Source organism: Phyllostomus discolor, chromosome 1 (genome assembly GCF_004126475.2).
Source record: "Phyllostomus discolor isolate MPI-MPIP mPhyDis1 chromosome 1, mPhyDis1.pri.v3, whole genome shotgun sequence".
Classification (NCBI taxonomy): domain Eukaryota; kingdom Metazoa; phylum Chordata; class Mammalia; order Chiroptera; family Phyllostomidae; genus Phyllostomus; species Phyllostomus discolor.
In genome coordinates, this window is record NC_040903.2 from 192,700,153 (window position 1) to 192,722,961 (window position 22,809).

At 47.3% G+C, this 22,809-nt stretch overlaps 1 protein-coding gene across 1 annotated transcript in view; it reads left to right on the forward strand.

Annotated features, from left to right (window-relative positions):
* Positions 1-22,809, forward strand: part of GALNT16 (polypeptide N-acetylgalactosaminyltransferase 16) — a 79,829-nt gene that overhangs the window by 27,742 nt on the left and 29,278 nt on the right. The window lies entirely within an intron of this gene.

A 22,809-nucleotide genomic window follows, 5' to 3' on the forward strand; every position in this document is an offset into this window, starting at 1 on the left:
CCGTGGTCACTAAAATACGCTTCAGATTAAAGACATCCAGGACTGGTTCAAAGAAATTGCCCCTTCCTGGGGAAGAGCCAGGACACAGGGGTTACAGCCCCCCCAAGAGCGACCTTGGGGCCCACCAACACCAGCCCCCTCTGTCTGCGGTGGGGCTGTCTTTGGCCTGTCACCGGCATTTGCAGGATTTTCTGGTGGTGTATGGCCCCTCCCTGCATCCACCTGCAGGAAGGGAGTGGAGAGGGTAAGGGATGTGTTTGCAAAGTGGCTAACATCACAAGAGGTGGTGGGTACCCCTCTGGTGCAAGTCATGTTATAGCTCTCCCAGCCCCAACCTGTTGTTGAGGAATTATGCAACAATGGCAGAAACACTGAGCTGTGCGCTTCATGAATGCCCTCCTGTTCCCCTCTCCCACTGCCCACATCCCCCCACCATGTTCCAGCCGCTCAGACACTTTGGGGTGCCTCCCCCAGCTTTACCCAAGCCAAGTAGCCAGCAGGAGGCTCATGGCTGTTAGCTAGAACAGCAGGCTGGCTGCTTGGTTGCCATGGCAACAGCTGTTGTGAGTAAGTGGTCCTTGTGGCAGGAGACAAATTAATAAACCAAAATTGGGGGGCCCAGTGGGAAGATCTGGTAGAGGCTTTATCGGGTGTGTTCTGTGTTACTGGGGTATAGGCGGGGGTGTGACTGAGGAGGGCTGGAGGCTTTTGTGCGGCAGAGGTTTGTCTCCTGGGGTGAGAGAGCTGCGTCCATGTCCTCAGCGATGCTGAGACTCAGCTCCAGACATCGCCAAGGCCACGGCCTTGCGCTTCTGCTCCCAGCTGTGATGTGCAAGAGCAGCCCTCCCTCTGAAGACAGCTGGAAGATCTGGACAAAACATTAAAAACATCTGTGTGAGGTCGAGACTGAGGCAGACAGCGCAGGTGTCCATCCCTAGGGACCCGTTTTGGTGCGTGTGGTGGCCCTGGGGAAGCCACGTGCTGTTTCCTCGTCTGTGCTACAGTTAAAATCGAAAAAGTCCTGGAGAGAGTTGTTTATGCTTGCTGTACTGGCCCTCTCCTTCCATTCTTCCCTGACCCACTCCAAGCAGGCTTTTGTCCCTGCTGTTTCTCTTAAATGCTGTTCTCCAGGTCACCAATGACCTCATGGGGCTGGATCCCCTGTTACCTCCCAGTCCTCACCCTTCTTTTCTATGAGCTGCTTTTGATAGCCAGTAACTCTCTCTCCTTTTCTTGTCACTCCTGGTTTCTGAGAGTCCACATGAGGCCAGCTGCTTCTGTGTACTGGGGCTTCCTCCTCCCCGACGCTTACACTTTGGAGGGCCCGGAGCTTAGGGCTTGATCATCCTTTTGCTCTCTCTTCACTTGCTCCCTAACGGATTGTACCTCGACTCTTAGGTCCCTGGGGAACAGGCTCTGGGACAGAGACTTGCATGCAGCTGGTTCACTGAGCGGGCCTTGGGGTGAACACCTGCCAGGGAGTAAGGGGTGTGGAGGGAGAGGCAGAACTGTGATGCTCTTGCAGCAAAGGCTTCAGCCAGTGGGGCTGGAATCCGGGCAGTGCCAGGCACTGCGCTCTGCAGTAATTAGCTCATCGAATGCTCATAAAGCCCTTGTGGAGGAGGTTCTGTCATTGTCCCCATTTTGCAGGTGCAGAGGTTGAGGCTAGGTGAAGTTATCCAACTTGGCCTCCTTGTAATGAGCTGGGTGGGACTCAGACCCAGTCTGGCTGCCTCACAGAACCCTAGGCTCATTTTTGCTTTGTAGAGCCTCTAAGAAGCATGTTGAGTCAACTTTTGGGCCAGACCCTGCCAGGGTCTGCAGATCTGCCAGTTACTACCCTCCCCACTGGCACCCTCAGATTCACCCTGCAGGGTTTCTCCAGCCTGTCCCCAGGGTCCCCCACCCTACTGAAGAGAAGGAACACATCCCTCCAGAGGTCTGGGGCAGGGGGCCGAAGCCCCACAAAGCTGTGGGGTTCTCTTTTATTTAAAGATGCATACAAAGTTTGAACCTGCCTCTTGTTTAATAAAAAAATAATGTCCAATCTTTAAACCAAAGGAAGATGCACAGTGATTATCTCATGTCTGCATATCCCTGAGTGGATTACCCCATATTCTTGATGTTCACGGGCTCGCCTTTGAGAAGCACAGACTTAGCCCTTTATCTTATAGGTCTGGGGACTAAGAATGAGGGCAGCTTGAGCAGATTCTCCCTCCCCACCATGTAGGCCTAAAGCAACTCCCCCCACTGTCCATCCTCCTTTCCTGTCCTCCCTTATCTCCAAGTGCCCTGGGCTGCCTGCTGGAACTCCAGCCAGTTTCAGTGTACGGCTGCCAGGCTGGGTCAGGGTGGTGGAAGGTGGTGCCAGAGGGGCCGTCTCTGGATTCCTTCTCTGTCTTCTCTGAAGACACCAAGGTGACTGGAGTTCAGTGTCTGATAGAGCTATTCTCGGTGATAACATAATTCAAACAGCCCCGGAGGCAAGATGAAGGGATGAGAACCCAAAGAGCCAGGCCTCTCTTTTCTCAGTCCCCGAGTGATTGCTTTCAGGGAGGGATATTTCATGTGGTGCTGCCATTTGCCACAAAAAAAGTCAATGCCAAAATAAGCAAATCTCCAGTCTTTGGGGTGAACCCCTCTGCCCTCCTGAGGGGCTTTTATATTTAAAGTATATATGCATGTGCCACACACACAAGCACACCTGCACACACACATACATACATACATACATCTCAATACACATAAACATGCCCACGTACATTCATGAGCATACCCATGCTACCTACAAGCAGGCCCATGCACACACGCAGGTGCAACTACATATTCATACAAGCACGCAGACCCAGAACTGGAAACCCTGACCAGAGTCAGGCCTGGAGTGAAGCAGCCATTCTCACCCTTATTGTCCCTGGTATAGTGGCAGCTGATGCTGCTCTTACTGCCAGGGCTACCTCCAAGAGCTGCTGTTCCCCCAGGGAGTGAGGTGACATTCTCTGGTCTCTGGGAAAACTGTTTTTGCTTTTGCCTGCCCAGAGCCCCGCATGGTGCCTGAAGCCTGCTGGAGAAGCTCTGCATGCAAATCTGGGGATTTTCACTGCATCCACTGAGGGGCTGGAGGGATGGGGGTGGGTTGGCTTTAGATGTGGCCTTCTGGGTTTCACCGACTTTTCAAGGGGTGGGAGTCAGTTTGGGCCCATGGGAAGAGGGCTGAGGGTGGAGCTGTTGGTGGGTGGTGGGAGTTGGAGGTGGGGGAGGAGAACTCGTTCATTATGGAGTCCCTGAACTGCCCAGTGGCAGAGGCCAAGGGCACTGGTCCATCTCTGACAAGGCCAGCTAACACGAGGGGCCGAACCTAGAATTAAAGCCCATGTTCATTTAAAATGCTTACTAGGTTTTTAAAAATCACAAAAGCAGCACGTGTCTGTTAGAAAAGTGCAGTAGTACAAAGAAGTAATTTTTATTTTTTCTTATTTTTTAATTTCTGTTTTCTTTCACAGAAAAATAATTTCCAAAGAAAAAGTGAAATCTCTCTTCCCACCCCTTCTCCCCACCCCACTCCAATCCCATCTCCCTGAGCTAAACATGAACATTCTGCTGTGGATTTTTGTGTTCTTTTTCTATCATCATAGAAATGCACGTATGCATACGTAGCTAGCTCTCTCTATTTTGCCCTCTCTTTACACAGAAAAGGGGATGAGACCCTATAAATGATTCCTCAACTTGCTTTTGCCCTTAAATATTGGGGACATCTCTCCAAGACAGTGTGCTTAGCTCAAACTCCTTCTGTAGAATGGCCCTAGGACGGTTCATTTAAACAGTCCGTGTTAATGGACATTCAGGGTGTCTCAGGTCTGGCCCACGCACACCGTGCTATAACAAGCACCCAGATATCAGACTTCACATGCTCATGCTTTCATTCTGTTGTGCAGAGCGTCTGAACTGGGATTACTGGTTAAAACTGTCTATCTTAAATTTAAACCTACCTTGCCAAATTATTTTCCTCAAGGTGGTAGAAATGAACACTTCTGCTAGTCCTGTTTTCCACATCCTCATTAACAATGGATGTTATTATTCTATTTTCATTTTTGCCCACGTGATAGATGCAAATAGCATCTTTGTTTTGATTTTCTACCTATCAGTTGTTTGGTATGTTCGTTGGCAATTCGCTTATCCTCTTTAATGAACTGTCCATACGCTGTTCCTATTTATTATTTGGATCGTTTGTCTTTTTAATGTCAGTTTGGGGGAGTCTTCGCATATTTCAGGAATTACCTTTTTGTCTGTCACACATGGTATAAATATTGAGTTATTAAATAATAGGATGTTATTTGTCTTTTGAATTTGTTCATAGTTTTTCTTCTGTAGGAAAATTCTTAGTTTTTGGATAATTCAGTCTACCTACTTTTTTTTCTTTTTTATTTTGAGAGTACATTTATTAAAGCTGGGGACAGGGAAACAAGAAAGGGCCTAGGACACAAGAAGCAACAGGGCAGAGACTTGACAGGCTGCTTTGGCTCCCTAGAAATGTTACAGGAAAGGAGTGAGCCCAGGCGGGCTGCTGTCTGCTCATTGGAGGGTTAGAAAGGGGGGCCTTGAGGACTGGTTCAGGGGGTTAGGCTGGGATGAGCTGCCGCTGCCCATTTCTCCCCTGGTTGCAAGTCTCGTGGGGCCCCTTAGAGTTCAGGAGATTTGTGCCTGTGGGGGAGGAGGAGGGGGAAGGGAAAGGCGCGTGCATGCTCCCTGGAGGGAGAGCGTGTCGTCTACTTTTTTCCTAATGGCTATGGGCTTCCTGCCCGCCTTAAGGGTCTTCCTCACTGTTTGGTTATTTAACTAAGGTTTATTATAATATTTTTATTGATTTTTATATTTATATTTTAAGTTAATCTGGCATTTACTTTAGTGTCTGTCATGAAGTAAGAGCCTCATTTTGTTCTATTCCATATAAATAGCCATTTATGTCAACATTATGCCAAACAGCCTTTTCCTCGGTGAATTAGAACACCAATTTGTCATATACTGAGTTCTTATATTATTTCTAGGTTATATTCTGTCCCACGATCTGTTTGTCTTATGCTCAGCCAGTACCATGTTGTTTTTGAGTGTAGTGAGAGTTAGTTGTAATAATTAGCAAGGCAAGTCTCTTCCATTGTTCTCTGCTTTCTTTTGGGGGGTCGGGGTGTAGAGGGAATAAGCAGAGGCAGGGCTCTTTTCAGATGTTTGTTCTTGCAAATGAACTTTAAAAATCCACTTTGTGAAGATGAAAGCAAAAGGGGAGGAAATGAGAGTTGCTCCCTGTGGAAGGGCGTTCGTGTTAGTCAGTCCGTGGTGGGTGTGGGAGTGCAGCTCCCGCCTCTGCAGGGGCAGTTCAGGCGCTCATCGGCCTTGTGGCCCTGTGCATACCTGGCAGTGAGGTGAAAAAGGCGAAGGCAGCTTTAGTTTGAGGTTAGAACTGTCCCTTTGTGGAATATTGTGGTGGTTTCCCCTTGGAAAAGAGACACAGATTCCTATTAGGTTTATAGGGTTTGGTCACGATGTTTTGTTTTAAAGCATGTAGTGGATCAGAGATAACTTTGAGTTGACTAACATGCTTCAAAAAACACTGCGTATGTGTCTCTTCGGGTATGTAGGTAAGCTTTGCTTGTTTGTTTGTTTGTTTGTTTTTAAGAGATACCAAGAGGCAGAGTTGCTGGACAGGAGGGCATGAGTATTTAACATCCCACGAGCCACCACCAAACTGCCCGGCCCTCCATGGGACCACCCTCCCAGGCTCTCGGCATCACCCTCGCCCTGTCCGTGCCCCCTGCATGGTTCTTGGGGAGCGTGAGGGTGGCTCATGGCACAGCTGTTTGTGAGAGCTCTTACAGGGATGGGGTGGCCAACGAAGAGTTGACACAGTGCTCCTGCAGCCCACCCCCATACCCCGGCCCGTTCAGCCATCCCCAAAGCACAGATCATACGAAGTAGGAGGTACCGGCCTCGGATTTTCCTCTAGTTCTCTTTCCTGTTCACAGAAACCTCCCAAGTCTAATGTTTTTCAGCAGTACTTTGTGTGCGAGAAATTCTTCCCTGGCATCATCTTCTCTCTCACACACACTCACACACACTCACACTGCTTTAGAAGTGCGTGCCGTGTGGCAGTGCCCTGGGAGTGCAGAGCTGGATTCCAGCCCTGGCTTTGTCCCTTTTTAAGAAATCTATATTTAACCAGTTTGGCCCTGAAGGGAATTAGCTAAGCCAGGGCTCCAGGGAGGGCCAAAGGCTTGGGATTGCACCAGGGGTTCTGAATCTGGAGTCCAAGAGTGGACCTCGGGGAGTGTGTGAACCTCCAAAACTGCCTGGGGCAGGGTGTGGGTTTAGGGGTGCTGCTTTTAACTGGGCCTCAGAGCAGGTGTGTGACCACTGACCACCCCCGCCACAAAAAGGTTAAGAACCACTGCCACAAGCACAGAATAAGTAGCTGTTTCAAAAGTAAGCAGAGTAAAGGAATGGCGTTCTAGAACCTGGGGGGAGGGGCTCTTAACAAAAAGGGATGGAGGGAAACTCTATGCAAACTTGTGTGTTACTGCGCCTTCGGAGACTCGGACACAGAGATTGCACTGGGTCTCCCAAGGGTTCACAACCTCCAAATTTAAGAATCACAGATATGGGGACTTAATGATGTTAAGGTATTCATGTCACCTGAGAGGGAAGGTATTTCTAATAGTGACTGTTTTTCAGGATATAAATGCATTGATTTCATGGTAGAAAGTCTGAAAAAATCTTCTGGAAATCTCCTAAAAATCACCTATAATCCCAACATCCAGAGGTAATAACTGTTTAAAAAAAGTTTTATTCAGGGCGTCTGGTGTCTGTCTGTCTCCCTCATTCTCTCCCTGTATACGTGCGTGTGTGTATGAGCAAACCTGGAGTCATACTGATTTTGAACACGACTTTTCTACTTATTATTTTATGAACACTGTCTCCTGTTGTTTTCTAAAACTGTCTTATGTGATTTCAACTAAATGTCACATCGAAGCCTAAAATATAAAATAGATGAAAGATGAGAAGTTCTAGCTAAAGCACAGGATAGGAGGGCGTGCACAGGGAGAGAAGAAACAATTTGAAAGCCTCTGCTCTAAAAACATGAGTTTTAATGGCAATGTAGTATTCTATTACATGGATGTGTAGGGTCAGATTTAGCAAATGAAAATATAAGATGTCCAGGTAAATTAGAATTTCAGATGAACAATGAATACTTTTTTAAAGATTTTATTTATTTATTTTTAGAGAGGGAAGAGAGGCAGAAAGAGAGAGAGAGAGAGAAACATCAATGTGCAGTTGCTGGGGGCCGTGGCCTGCAACCCAGGCGTATACCCTGACTGGGAATTGAACCTGCGACACTTTGGTTCGCAACCTGCGCTCAATCCACTGAGCTACGCCAGCCAGGGCTACAATGAATACTTTTTTAATCTGACTATATTCCTATTTGAATTTTAGATAAGCAATGAACAGTTTGTAGAATAATTGTATTGCCTTCATTATTTGAGACATGCTAAAAAGTCATTTGTTGTTTATCTGAAATTCCGACTTAACTGGGCATCCTCTATTTCACGTGGCAATCCTGTGATACTCCATAGTTCACCTAACCAAGCTTTCACTGTTGGACATTTAGATTGTTTTTCCTATGTTTTACTAGTATGAAAAATATGGAGTGGCATATCTCTGCACGCACATCTTCATATGCTTATTATTTTAAAACACCCTAGAATTATAATTGCTAGACCAAAGGTTAGAAACATTTTAAAGACTTTTGAATTATTTGCCAGTTTGTTTTCCACGGAGGAGTCTACTCTTCAAAGCTGTGTATGTGAGTGCTTGTTTTGGGAGAGGTCAAATAGGCAGTGGTCCATTAGCAGCGGTTTACGATGGCTTGTCTTGCTGCCCTGGTGAGACCCTGAGACATAAAGCTTCAAGGCTGGCAAGTTTGATCCATGGGGTTCAGGGTGGCCAACAGGGCTGGTCAGCCCACCAGCATCGGGGTGCTTGGGGTCAGGGGTCAGTGTGGCCGAGGCAGGGTAGAAATGTGTGAGACCATCAAGGAGAAGAGGCCACAGTGACAGATCTCACCCAGGAGAAGCAAAAAGAAGCTGTGAGGAGCTGGGCTCATTGTGAAGCATTCTTTTTAGTAAGCAGCCTGTGTTCCGTAAAGACAGCCATTCCAAGCAGAGGAGAGGAAAAGTCTCACAGGGTTTCTTTTTTCCACTTAAAAAAATAAAAATGACATAAACATCGTAATAACCAAAAGGATGGAAAATCACCCATAATCTCTCCATCCTGACAAATCGCTGTTTTTATTTTCCAGTATGCCTTCCTTCCTCATCGCAGCCCACAATTTTTACATGTCTGCAATCACAGAGTATGTGCAATTTTGATCCTGCTCTTTCCTCCCGTTATTGAGCAAGCATTTTTCTGTGTGGCTACAGAGCTTCCAGAGCTGCTATTGTGAGTTATTTTTTCTCAATTTCACAGGTAGTAATTATTCATTAAGACAAATTAGAACATCCACGTAAACAAAAAATGGAATCACAATGCACATATTAATTTGTAGCCTGCCTTTTTTCACTGAACTGTGTATGGTGAATATCTTTCTTTGTATAACAGAATATATTTCTGCATCTTTAGAAATAATTGCAATGTATTGTATTGAAAGAGTGTACCATAATTCATTGACCTAATTCCCTATGACTGGAAATCTACGAGTTTTTTTCCTCCACAATCTTTTGCTATTATAAATAGAACCCATTTATAATAATTTCCTTAGGACAGATTTCTGAAATTGAATCATAGGTACACATCTTTTTCAGACTCTTGATACATACTGGTAAATTTGCCTCTAGAAGATTTATACCAGGTTATACTCCCTCTAATGACACATAAGAGTGCACTTATTTCCCCACAGCCTATATCAATTATTGTAAATGGTTGCCAAATATTCTTTTCAGTTGATGGAACATAATTTACTTATTTGTTTCCCTACTGTTGACATTTGGATTGTTTTCAAACGTCCAGTCTTATAAGTAAGACTGTCACCAACATCTTGGTGCCTAATCATTGTCTATAATTAGTTATATGATTAAAATAGGAATCCTAAATGAGAAGGCATATTTACATGCCACTCCCTACTTCCGAAGGTTAAATTGAACTCCTCTGGCCCTGACTGGTGTGGCGCAGTGGGCCGGGTGTCATCCTGCAAACGGAAAGGTCACCAGTCGGCCATATGCCTGGGTTGTGGGCCAGGTCCCCTGTCGGGGGCGTGCGAGAGACAACTGATCAGTGTTTCTCTTGCATATGTTTCTTTCCCTCTCGTCCTCCCACCCTTCCCCTCTCCCTAAAAATAAATAAATAAAAATATATTTTTAAAATTTAACTCTTCTTGGTGTATGGAAGATTCGGGCCTCAGCTGACACCCTACCTTGGGTCGGAGAAGGTGATGGACAGAATGAAACAGAAAAGGCCATCTGTCAAAAGATGCAGCACTGGAAATGTACTGCCAGACAGTTTTCCAAAAGGGTACTAATTTAATTACCATTCCAGTGGCTTAAAAACAATTTAATGTAATATTCAAAGGTATTAGTCAAAGAAGAAAAGCACTAGCCACCATTAACCCACGATGATGTCATTCCCCACAAAGAACTGTTCCAATGAAACATTTATGTCTGTCCCTCCCAGACTGAGAGCCAGCGTGCCCATCCGCCCAGCACATGTACTTGGTGGGAGCCATCAGTGGGGCTCCCCAGTCACCCTGTTTCTTGCAGTTCCCCCATTCTAGAGATCCTTCATATTCCTACCTCCTGTCCACACCTCAAGACCCAGTGGGAGGAAGTACCATTTTGATGACGATCAGAGCTGTTCCTCCAGTTCCTGTGGAACCGGGGTCTCTGGGGCACAATGTCTGCACCTTGTTGATGTGACAAACACCCCTGCGTACCTACTGTGTGCCAAGCACAATGGTGGGTCACTTAGGAAGAAGCTGTTGGGGGTCCTTCATGATCTGCAATAAATGCATCCTGGAGACTGATGGAGTGAATGGGTGTTGTCACAGATCATTTAATGTTCAAGGTGGAAGAGGCCTCAGAGATCATCCTGCTCAACCTCCTCCTTTTATACAATTGTTTAGTGAGGGCTCCCATGGGCCAGATACGATGATTGCATTTAATACGCAACACCCCTGGGCAGTAAGTCTCATTACGTCCTTTCGTAGCTGTGGGAACTGCTGCACACGGAGGTTAACTCAGGTGCTGCAGAATGGTTTGTGGGCTAGCCTGACAGTCCTCTTCAACATTCCTTGGCCTGCCTGCCCCTGTCAACCGAGTTATTATGTTAAGCACTTGACACCAGGGACTGCAGAAAAGCTTTAAAAAAAAAAGCTTCAAATGATCAAAACGGGGAAAAATGCACCAAATGCTAGTATGCGTGAGTGCCAGCCTCTTCAGGGTATTCTTCCATGGTCGGTGCCTACAGTCCAGGTGAGGTTAGTGGCCCTTAACCAGGGTTTGCTTCTTAGTCCCGACCCCCCACTCTGTTTTCAACCATCAGGTCTGTGCTTTGGGGAGAAATCACATTGGCATCCAAGCATCACCTAAACAGGATTCGCTTGCAATGGCACTCCCCACCTCCACACTAGCGCTCAGCCCCCGCGCTGCTGCACTCCTCCTCCACCCTGAAGGGGAGCAGAACACGCCGCCCCCAAATACGCCACTTCGGTACATTGATTCTTTTGAGCTGGAGGCACTGGAACCACAACAAATGCGGGGACAGCCTTTCTCTGAACTCCCTCGTCTGCCTAAAGACAGATCCTCCAAAAGGAACTCACTTGTCATAGAGTCCCCTCCCCAGAGTTTCATCAGCCAGGGGAGAGTGACCCTTTTCACAGGAGAGGGAACTCGGAGTTGGCACCACACCCAGACGGACGCCTCGTCACAAACTGTCACCCCGTCCATCTAGTCTTCTCGGAGCCCATCCCTCTTTCCTAAACACCACTTACTCTCCCCCGCGGGACCGGCATTCCTCTCCCCTTTCCGTATTAAGATGGTATTTAATCCTAACTTCTTAGCCACCTCGGGGAATTACTTATTTTTCCCCAGTATTTCCCATGCAGTATACATATTAATAAACTTCTGTTTTTCTCTTGTTAATCTCTTATTGCAGAGGTCTAAGCCAAGGGCTCAGAAGGGTGAGGGAAAATTATTTTCCTCCCCAGCAACTTCCCTTCCCTTCCTCTCCATCAGAAATAGCCTGCTCCTGGCTGATACTTCTGCCCCCAAACGTTATAGCTGAGAAAGGGCTTACTTTACATCAGTTTATTTATCCCTGAGATTCACTCTGAAGATGACAATAAATAGCTCAACTTCTTTATCTTAGGTAGAGAATTAAGGTTCATCTGTTTTTTTTTAAAATAACTTTTATAAAAGATTAATACTTATTTATTAAAAAATCAGACTCGTGTAAAATAAAAGGTAAAATTCTTCAGTCTTCCTGTTCACTCCCATGCCACTTTCTGGAGATGACTACTGTTGAGCAGTTTGCCGTGTATTTTCCCACATATTACCTATGCATTCTACTGTAAGGATAAACTATAATTTATTTAACTAGACCTCTACTGCTAGTTAGTCATTTATTTCCAGCATTTGAATAAATACTACTGTGATTAATATACTTGTACATTTTATGTACTCGTGTGAGCTTAATTACAGAGTTAATGCCTAGGAATGTAAGACGATCATATAAGGTGCATACTGGGACCGTCCCAGGAAAACCAGGTATGGGTTCACCTAAAAATGGAGCTGCTATTGAGTCAAAAAGTGGCATTTAAAACTCTGACGTCATCAGACAGCCTTGGTCGTACCGATGTACAATCCACCGATACACAGGAACTCTGGTTTCTTCCAACTTTAAAAATACTGAGCACTATACTCATAATTGTTCTTGAATATGCCAGAGAAATTAGCAAGAAATTGTATTTTTTAAATTTGTATTTATTAAAGGATCAACAAGGTTGAACAGCTTTCATTTATTATTGGTCTTTTGTATTTCATATTTTTACAAATTACTTGTTTATGTGCTTTATGTCTACATTTAAAAAATTATTGGTACTTTTCCTATTGATTTGTAAGAGCTCTTTGCATATTAAAGAAGTTAGTCCTTTGTTGGCATATATTTGGCTAATATTTTTTACCCAGGGTGATGTTTTTATTTTGACTTTGGGTGTTTTCAGCCTTAAAAAGTTTTAGGACATTATATATAGGTTTTTGACGTGACACTTGGATTTTATGTCTAAGATTGTAAAAAATAACCAATTTTTTTATGCTTTTAAAATTTTTTTAATTTTAATTTTTATTTATTTATTTTAAAGGTTTATTTATTTATTTTTAGAGAGAGGGGAAGGGAGGAAGAAAGAGAGGGAGAGAAATATCAGTGTGTGGTTGCCTCTCATGTGGCCCCCACTGGGCCCCACTGTAACCCAGGCATATGCCCCAACCAGGAATCAAGCTGATGACCCTTTGGTTCGCAGCCCGTGCTCAATCTGCTGAGCTACACCAGCCAGGGCAATTCTTTAAATTTTTAAAATTTCGAGCCACCTAAAATTTATTTTGGTTTAAAAAAATGAACTCAGCTTTATTCATTTCATGTTAGCTAGTCACTTTATAAACAATTTCTATTGATTGATTGTGAAAGAGAGAGAGAGAGAAAGAGAGAGAAACATCGATTTGTTGTTCCACTTAATGATGCACTCAGTGGTTGCTTCTTGTACATGCCCTAACTGGGGATCGAACCTGCCATCTTGGCATATCAGGAACCACACTCTAACCAACTGAGCTACCTGGACAGGGTTCTAGTCACTTTTTGTAACATCATTCATGGAACGTCATTCACGTTTCTCCCATGCCTCTGCCATCTGAAGTACAACTATATCTTATGCCAACTCTCCATTAGTTCTTGTGTCTATTTCTGACCTCTCTCTTCTCTTTGTCACTCTCTTTGGCCGTTTACCAGTAGTATCATGCCATATAAAGTCTTCAGTCTTTTATATGTCTTAATATCTGGTAAGTCCAGCTCCTTATTTTATTTTCACATTTTTTCCCCCTGATTGTTCACTGGTGTTCAAACTGTTGCAGTGGAACCCTTCCCCACCCCACCCCACCCCACCACAGTTGTTATTTAATTAGGATTGCATTACATTTATAGATCAGTCAGGGAGGGCTATATGAAGAACATATATAATATTTTGTATATGAAGACCACATATAAGAAATCGTTTATTTAGGTTATATTACAAGCATGACATAGTCTTTGTGTTGTTGCTCATCAGCAGTTACGGTTCAGTGCACTGTGCAGAAACTGCAGTGGATGTGGTGCATGACACCGCATTTCCACGATGCCAACGCGGCACCTTCCATGCGCCGTGAGTGGGTGATTAGTGTCTCTGATTTCTCATTGAGTAAAACTGCGTGTGTAGCATATCCCAGAAGGAATCAAAAGGCTCTATCCATTGAAAATGTTAATATTATTCCTGCTTCCAGATTTTATGGCCAATTTTTATGTTGTACCTGGATAAAATGCTGGGCTGCAGGGAGAGGGGCCAGTCCCAGGGGCATGGTCCCTCTTAAGGGGATAAGTTGCACCTGCTCCAGAGGTGGCCCTTGAAGAAAGTTACATAAGGCCCGTTGCTTTTTTCCAGTTACCCTACCCCCTCTCTCTCTCTCTTTTTTTTATTAATCTGATTTTAAAAGTTGCCTCTGTTGTGTCCTCTCCTATTGGCGGATCAAACCTGTTTGATTATTAGTCATGAACTGCAGGTAAAATACTTCTGTACTTGACCCACAATGCCAATAAGGTACTGCATTGGCTACTACTCTGACTTAGCTCTTTGTTTGTAAAGTGTTATAAACTGAGGTGCCCAGCCCATGATCCGGGTCTTGCTGAGTTCTAATGGGTTGAACTGCATCCTGACCCTGCTGGTCCTGACCTCAGTGGGTGAGGCAGGAGGCTGTTGCCACCCTTGAAATAATCATACTGTATGTGTTCTATGTGTTACATGGCCTGTTATTCTTTTTATTTTTCCAGTTAATATCTGACAGGGTCAAGTTCAATAGATTCTGAAATGAAGCACCTGGAGTGCAATGCTAGTGTACAAACGTTGACATATTACAGCCGCGTGAGTAGACCAGAGCGGGTAGTGACCTGTACCATGTGTTGGCCAGCAGGGTGGTGCCGAGGCCTGGGGAACCCTGGGCTCGTCCTGCCTCTGCAGTTTGTCCTGCTGGCTTCCTTTGGCCCAGCTGCCCAGCGTGGCAGTGTTGTTTGAGGGGGTGGAACCGACACACAGACAAGAACCTGAACAGGAATCGGCTATGTCTCCCCTTTGTTATGATTGCAGCAAAGGCCGTCAGGACCTTGAGGGTGTCCCTGGCTGGGGAGACTGAGGAAGGCCCAGGCTGGCCCAAGAAAGGTTGGTTGAGGGCTTTTTTTAGTCTGAGTAACACAAATTCTTGTACTCTTCATTTTTTCCATAGTCTTCCTAGCCATAAGCCGAGTCATGCCCATGTCAGGCCAAGAGATGACAGCACTGGACAAGTCCCCACCCGAGGCACAAACCGAGGCTCTGAAGCCTGAACCCAGGGGGGAGGCGGCCTCCAGGCCGCACTTGTCGGACCTGGTTGTGTTCTGGGTGCCAGAATCCAGCTTCCTTTGGAGCTGAGAGACTCCTTTGGAAGGGGGTGGGTGCCCGGCACACGTGGGCCCTGGAGCCATCTGAAGGCACACAGAGGAAGCTTTGTGCTCAGGCTCCGCAGCCAGACAGCCGCGGATCTAGTCCCAGCCCAGCCACCCAGCAACTGTGTGACCTTAGGCGTGTCATTTTATCTCTCTGGGCCTCCGTTTCACCCCTGTAAATGGAGAATAAGAGCATCTACTTGGCAGGGCTGCTTGGCTTAGAAATAAGCATCTAGCCTAGCACCCCGCTTCTCGTCAAGCTGGGTGAGGATTGTTGCAGATCCTCTACAAGCAGTCAGCATTGGCTCATTTCTGCAGGAAAGGCCTAATCTTTCCTCATGCTCTGCAGAGGCGTGGTTGGCAGGGTAAGGCAAGGTTCTGGTACCCTTCACAGACTGAGAAATGCTCTACTCCAGCTATATAAGCTGATAAGCAAATAGAAACCGAGCTGCTACACCACATATCCCCAGCATGGACCAACCTTAGAGTCTCTCTGTCCCTTGATGGCCTCTGGGCTGGGCAGAATGTAGGAACTGAGACCTGGGGAGCTTGATTCAACCTGGAATCCCCCTGGATTGAGCAGAGAGCATCTGGAATGGTGAGGCTGATGCCTTGTCCCAGCCTTGGACAGAGGACCCTATTTGGCTGAGAACCCTAAGGGAATGCACAGTGCACGCAGCTCTTCCTGGTGAGACCACTAGTGCCATGAAACTGTGAAGTCATCAGCACTCCTGGAAGAGTCAGGTCATTGTGGGAAATGTAACTGGAAGCCCAAGGTGAGCTTCCCAGGCAGCCCCTACCCTGGACTCCTGAGTGTGTAATTGAACTAGAGCCTCCCTGGGCCTGTGGGAATAGGTGGTGCATGGCGGTGGTTTCCATAGCAGCCCTGGAAACTCTAGCTGAGATGCAGTCGGCTCCGCTAATGGTGAAGCTCCCGGTCAGTACAAACAGAGGCCGGACATCAGACTCACGGTGAGGGTCCTTGGGAAGGAAATCGAGGGAGACCAATAATTAAGGCCCCTCCTAGTTCTTGGTCCTGTGATTTCACCGGCCACGGCCAACAGCTGCTCACCATCCCGCACCTGTACGAAGGGGCGGCTCAGCCTTGGGAACACACTGGAACCTCCCGGAGAGCGTGAAGGACTCCTGGGGCTTGCGTCCCACCTCCAGAGATCCTGATGTAATCGGTCTTGGGAAAAGCCTGGACATTAGGATTTTAAAAGTCTTCCAAGATCATTCTAATGTGTGGCCAAGGTGGAGAACCACTGGTAAAAGGCAGGTAAGCTAATAATAATTAATAATTAAAAGGGGGCAGAGGAGGTAGGAGAGGATAAAGAGGGGATAAATGGTGACGGAAGGAGACTTGACCTGGGGTGGCGAACACACAATACAATATACAGATGATGTATTATAGAATTGTACACCTGAAACATGTAATGTTATTAACCAATGTCACCCCAATAAATTCAATACAGTAAGAAAAAATTAATAATTACAATTTACGTGCCAGATACTGTGCCAAGCACATTAGCTACACTATCTCCTTTAATCTTCCCAAGAATCCCCATTTTTCCAGATGAAGAAGCATGCTCAGGAAGGGCAAGAGAGCAGTGAGCACTGGCATTCAGGCTGTCAGATTTCAGAGCCCAGGCCGGTAACCCTCTAATAAGTGGCTCGGAGGCAATGTAAAAAGGAAGATGGGGACATGTCTGGGGCAGACCGCTCAGGCACCCTGGATACCCTCAGTGAGTTTCCCCTGCACCCAAGCTGAGGTTCCGGGCCCTGTGCCGCCCCAGCATGGGGGTAGGGAGAACACTGGCAGGCTGGTGGGGCTGGCTACTTCCCCAGAGCCCACTGACTCATGGGGAGGCCCTGGGAGACCTGCCCGTTCACTTGGGAGAGGTGGAACCTGAGACTTGGTGCTTAGAGAGATGGTGAATTACGTGCTTAGTTTCCCAGCTCTCATAATGAATGGCAGTCTTTCAACTTGGGACACAGCCTCAGATGAGATTTGGGTCCCAGGGGGGTGGTGGGGACTCACATTTTGTTCAGCAGGTGTTTTGGGTTTAAAGCAGACTCAGAAAAAAAGTCAGGAGGCTTTTTCCATAAAATAAGACCAGAACCTTTTTATTTGTAGTTCCATTGAAATTTAGCAAAAGGCAAACCCAGCAGGTACCTGTTTTACTGGCAGTAAAAGGAAATTGGACAGCAGTTATTTAAAAGGAGGCTGAGTTGTTTAAACCTAAAATGGAGGGGTACGTGTATGTTTTAAAAGGAAGTTTACAAGGCTCGGGGATTTGGGTTGAATGGTTTTTGATGAACATGACATGGAAAATATTTTCCTTTCTCATTTTAAACCTTCCCCTTTGCTGTTTGTTTTCTAAATTTAGAAGTCAGGGAAAAATATGCAAATCTAGCTAGGAAAAAAAACATCCAGCAAGTCAGGCAAGTTTCAAAGTTTAATTGAAGTGATGGACTGAAAATAAAACTCTCCAAGATGAGCGATAATTCAGTTCTTCCCTTTTATAGAGCAGAGTCATTATTTCAGCTTAAACCGTTTCAGATGTGATTGACCTTATTGCACATGGAAGTGCGGGCTCTGGCAGTTCCCAAGAGAACAAAGCCTGGAGAGGAGGCAGCTGCCTAAATGTCAGCCAAGAATGCTCGGCAAGAGGCTGGAGGGCAGTGGGAGTTTCACCGGGTTGTCATTCCTCGTCTCCCCAACCTTGTTCCTGGCCGTGGCAAATCCAGGGCCTCTTAAGCCAGGGTTCAGATGGAAAGCTCCGTCCTCCCCCCAAGCCAAAGCCTGGCCACGGACCTGCAGGCTGGGAATGCACCACCAGTCTCTGGGCTCGAGTCACTGGGCCACATGCCAGACACCAGCCTGGTATCTTGGGATGAATGGCTGCCACCTACACCATGTCACTGGGATTGGGAGCTCCTTTTGTTTCTTACTGTTTGAGAGTGGTTGTCTGTTCACTGGAAGGACTGAGGGCTGACATTTCTGAACTTTTGGTCATTAGAAAAGAACATTCAAATTAGTTTAAGAAAATAGAATAGACAGATAGATAGATTTAAAGAAAAGTAAATTTGGAATGGGTATGACTGGCTCCAGGGACCCAAAACAGTATCATTTGAGCTTTCTTTCCATCTCTTGGCTCTGTTTCTTCTTGGTTTCATTCTCCAGATAATATTTTTTTCTTTTTTCAATTAAGATAGAATAGACCTACAACATTTTGTTAGTTTCAGGTGTACAACATAATGACTTAATATTTATATATATTGCATAATGATCACCACAGTAAGTCTCATTAACATCCACTACCACACATAGTTACAAATTTTTTCCTTGGGATGAGGATTAAGATCTACTCTCTCAGCAACTTTCACATATATTGTACACTACAGTATTGTCAACTATAGTCACCATGCTGTACATTACAGGGACAAGCTTTCTCATGTAATTGGTAAGAAGGTTCTTGCCTGTCAAACTCAGCAGTGCTGATAAAAAGAGCTCACCTTATAGGAAAGTCTCAGGGAAGATTCTGATTGGCTCAGAATGAGTCAAGTGACCATTCCTGAACCAGTCCCTATGTCTGGGAGTGCAGTGATAGGATTGGCCTAGCCTGGGTCCTGTACCCACCCCTGTGGTAGTGATCAAGGTGTTGGTTGAACAGGGGACAGTGATTGACAGCCCTGCTAGGAGCTTGTGAGGGGTAAGAAGATCCCTCCTATGGCAGGTAAAACTTGCCTTGCCACCTCTTTGGTCTGTCTCAGTCCCAAGTGTTGCGTTAGCCAAGAGTGTGTGTGTGTGAGGAGCTGGGGAGCAGGATGCTTAAGGTCAGGACGGCTCATCATTCATGCACTCATTAGCCGTTGATTTTGAGTCCCACGATCACTCAGTCTCCGTTCTGGTCTTCAGGACCCAGCATTCAACAAAACAGACAGTCCATGTCCTGGTGAAGCTTATACTCTTAAGGGAAGAAACAGTTAAGAAGATAAATAAGTCAAACACACATAGAATGGCACACAGTGCTCTATGAGGAAAAATAAAGCAGGGCAGGAGGTTAGGGAATTGAGGGTGGGGTTAGGGCCACAGTTTTACAGATGGTGGTGAGAAAGGCTCACAGAGGACACCACATTTGAGCAGCAGCCTGCAGGGGTGAAGGAGGGAGCCATGCAGATATTTGGGAGAAGAGCCTTCCAGAAAGAAGGCAGGAGGAACAAAAGGGCTAAGGGGAAGGGTGCCAGCCGGCTCAAGGAACGTAAGGAGGTGAGTGTGGCTGGAACAGAACCAGGGAGGGGACAGTGGTACAAGCTGAGTCCAGGCAGGTGACAGGGTATGTACCCACAGAGTCTCCTGTGCTACTGTGAGCTCTGGGCCTTGTACCCTGAGGGACAGTGAAAACCACGGAACATGAGGTGAAGTGGCAGAGGCTCCGTTTGTTTGCTGTTTTCTCCTCAATCCGTTATCAGTAACCTGAGAGCCAGAGACAATATTTAGGTATTCATTCATTCATTCATTTACTCGCTCATTCATTCATTCCTTTATTCAGCAAACCCCTCCTCGATACCTACTGTAATGCCAGGTGCTGGGAGCTCAAAAATGAGGAGCCCACCATCTAGTGGAAAAGAAAGAGAAGTAAATACAGATGTCAGCACCATGTAATATAAAAACTCCACAAACAGCCTCAAGTGCCCTCACTGCCCGCAGAATGGGCAGCACTGCAAGCCCCCTCAGTGGCTGCAAGCCCCCCACAGTGGCTGCAAGCCCAGGATCTTGGGTCTCTTAGGCTGATCCAGATATAGCTCCTCATGGTCCCACAGCCTGAAGCCAAAGGATGCATCTACCCCTCACATGCTCATATGCTAAGTAAGCATCGGGGTGGGAGAAGAGGATAGCAGCAACACACTTCCCCTTCAGGATGGGGAGAAGGAGAACAGCGTTCATGGGTACCCAGTCCATGGTTCCTGCACCGTTTCCAGACTCCTGCCCCAACTGGGGTTGGGGTGGGGTGAGCTTCCATGGCCAGTCCTCCAGTCACCTGTGCTCTAAGGTTGGGGATGAGGGGGTTTCTTCGTGATCCTCCATGGCCTGCCTTGGGGGAGGAAAGGGGCCACATTTCTAGATTCCTCTTCCAAGGGCCATGTTGCTTTGTGTTTATCTCTGTCTTCATAGCCTCTTGCATAGTGTCTGCACTCACTGGACTTTCAGTCACTATTTGTTGACACTAGTGGGATGCCCACAGGATACCACTTGTGGATACCCAGGGCAGGGATCTAAATCACACCGAGGGGCATGGGGAGGGCATCGGCGACCCCTGGGTTGGTGGCTGGGAGGACCCAGAGGATGGGACTGCTCATGTCTGCAACAGGCAGTGCAGGAGAAGCAGCTGCTTTGGAGATCAGTGAGGGATTTGTGTTGCGGTGTTGAGTTAGAGGTACCCATAGGACATCCAGAGGCCTAAGTCTCCAGATCTAAGAGCAGAGCCAAAGGGAAAGGTGAGTTGGAGAGCTGGAAGGAAATGAGCTGTGGTATGGGCGTGGGAACGGGGGCTACATATCCCAGGGAGAAGAGCACTGGGGGGTGCCTGGTGTAAGGCCAGGAAGGCACTGGATGGAAAGGAAGTAACAGCCCTGAGGAGGTCACATCCTGCCCTTCCTCAGTGTTCCGTCTACTTAGCTGGCACAGGGCCAAGCAGTGTTCCAGCTCCGAACCCTGAGCACTGCTGGGTCAATGTGAATGCAGAGCTGAGACCTCTGGGAGGAGGCGGGTCTATGTTCCCATGGCACCCTTCTTCACAAGTTGTCTCCCCAGCGAAGGGTCTAAGCTTGGAGGAGGGTTGGACTGTCATGGACTATGGGTCTGGGGGCGGGAGCAGCAGATGTTTCCTGACAGCATCTTTGGGGTGTCTGGCTCGGTTCTGAGACCCCGCGAGGAACTCCTGTAGAGAGCACTGGCTGGAGCAGGTGCTCTTGCATGGCATTCGCTGTGGTCCTGAGGAAGCTTTGAAAGAAGGCAGCAGGCTGGGCATCAGGGAACAGTCTCAGAAGTCTTCCTCCCCCTTCCTGACACATGAATGGTGCTCAGCAGAGCTTTGTCGAATGAATGGGTGGATGGATGAATGAGTGAGTGAATTCAAGCATCTGTAAGCAAATGGATGAATGCTCCGGTGCATTGGAACTCCCAGAAACTTGCCCTAATGCCTGGTTGATGGGTGGTTCTCTGTCAGTGTTTATTGGGTGATGGTAAGTATGAGATCACAGCGTGACCTTAAACCCTAACTAAATCAATGTTCTTTCCCACAGTCAAAGGATAATTAAGCGGCATATTCTCCCTTTGGGAGCTTCTGCAGTTTTTCCTTTATTTTAGCTGCTCAGCCATCAGCTGGCAGCTGCTCTCCATCCCCCTAACCCTGGGCTGGAAGGACGAGGGGAAGAGTTAACACCCATTCTTTTCCCGGATGGGAAGGGCACAACAGATCTCTCGTTCTCACTCTCAAAGCTAGGCAGCGTAGGTCCTCTCGGCTATCCAGGGTTCACGTCAGAACATTCTCCTGCCCTCCTTCCCTCCCTCCCTCAGTCTTTCTTGAAATGGATTTTGAGCCCATGGGAGCTCTGCTACATCTGTCCAGCCCTTGGCATGGTACCCACTCAGAATATCTCAGTGCAGCAGCTGTAACTGTTGCCACCCCCTGAGCACAGAGGCCCTGAGCATCTGCGTCTACCACGGGGCTGGCTGGGCCACACGAGGAAATCTCCCTCGCTGGTTCTGACCTCGGGAGCTCAGGGACTGGTTCCTAGGACGGGGTGAAACTGGGAGGTGGGAACACTATAGAACGGCACCCTTTAAGGAGACCTGCACTCCCAAGAGCCTTCTGCATTCTTGTCTGGTGAGGTTGGGAGCTGCGCCCTCCAGGGACCATGGAGGCCCTGGGCTGTGGTGGATATTCCCTGTCCCACTCAACACATCGGTTTCTTGTCCCTTGGGCCCAGCTGCCTCCCTGGGACCACCTCTGCAGGGACCAGGCCTGTGACAGAGTCCTCCTGCTGGGGTTCTGTGCATGGACAGTTCTCACCCATCTTCCTGCCACCTCCGTGTGCCCACGGCTCTAGCCCAGCCTGCTGGTCACGTGGAAGGGTTGGAGTCGGGAGGCACTTGCAGCTGATGTGATGACATTTCAAGGCATTCTGGGGAACGTCCGGCCAGCAGTGTGGTTCAAATAATGAGATGTCAGGATCCATCCATTCATCTCAGATGTGTTCTTCCCCAGCGTCTTTTGTGGTGGGACTTGGGGAGCACAAAGTAGGGTGAGGCTAAGAGGGCAGAGGCTGGGCCATGGCATCTGCCATCCATCACTCCCCAGCACTTAGCACAGGTGGACCCAGTAGGGCTGACATGAGGCTGTTTCATCAGCAAGCACAAGTCCCCGAGAAGATGCATCATTGTCTGTGCACTTGACTTGTAGTGCTTCTGACAAGCCTGTGAGAACCTGCTTGTCCTCACAGGTAGTTCTCTGCATAGCAGCTTGTCTAAGCCCTGGGTGTTTTACTGATCATACCTAACCCAATGGCAGGCCCAAGTTCCCTGCTAAGAGACTGTCAATCTCCTGGTAGCTCGGCAACTTCCAACCTCCTTGGACACCGCATCTTGGGGTCTGGTGCACTGTAGAGCCACCCTCTCATAGCCAGCACACAGAAGTGGTCAAGGGTTTGGATTTCAGAGTTAAAATGACCAGTTTGAATCCAGAACCTGTGACTTACGAGCTCTGGCCTTGGTCTTTTCAGAAAATAGGTTTTACTATTTTTTAGAGCAGTTTCAGGTTTACAAAATTGAGCAGACAGTACCAAGAGTTCCCATTCCCTGTCCCGCACACGCAGGTACTGTTTTTGCCTTCTTGAGCCTCAGTCTCCTCATCTGTACAGCGGGGGAAACAATGACTTGCTCACGGAGTCAGGGGCAGGGTCAAATGAGGCCTTGCGGTTGGCTCCTGTCTAGTAGTAAGTGCTTAGCACACAGTGGCCACTTCATCCTGGGCCCCTCTGATGCTGACC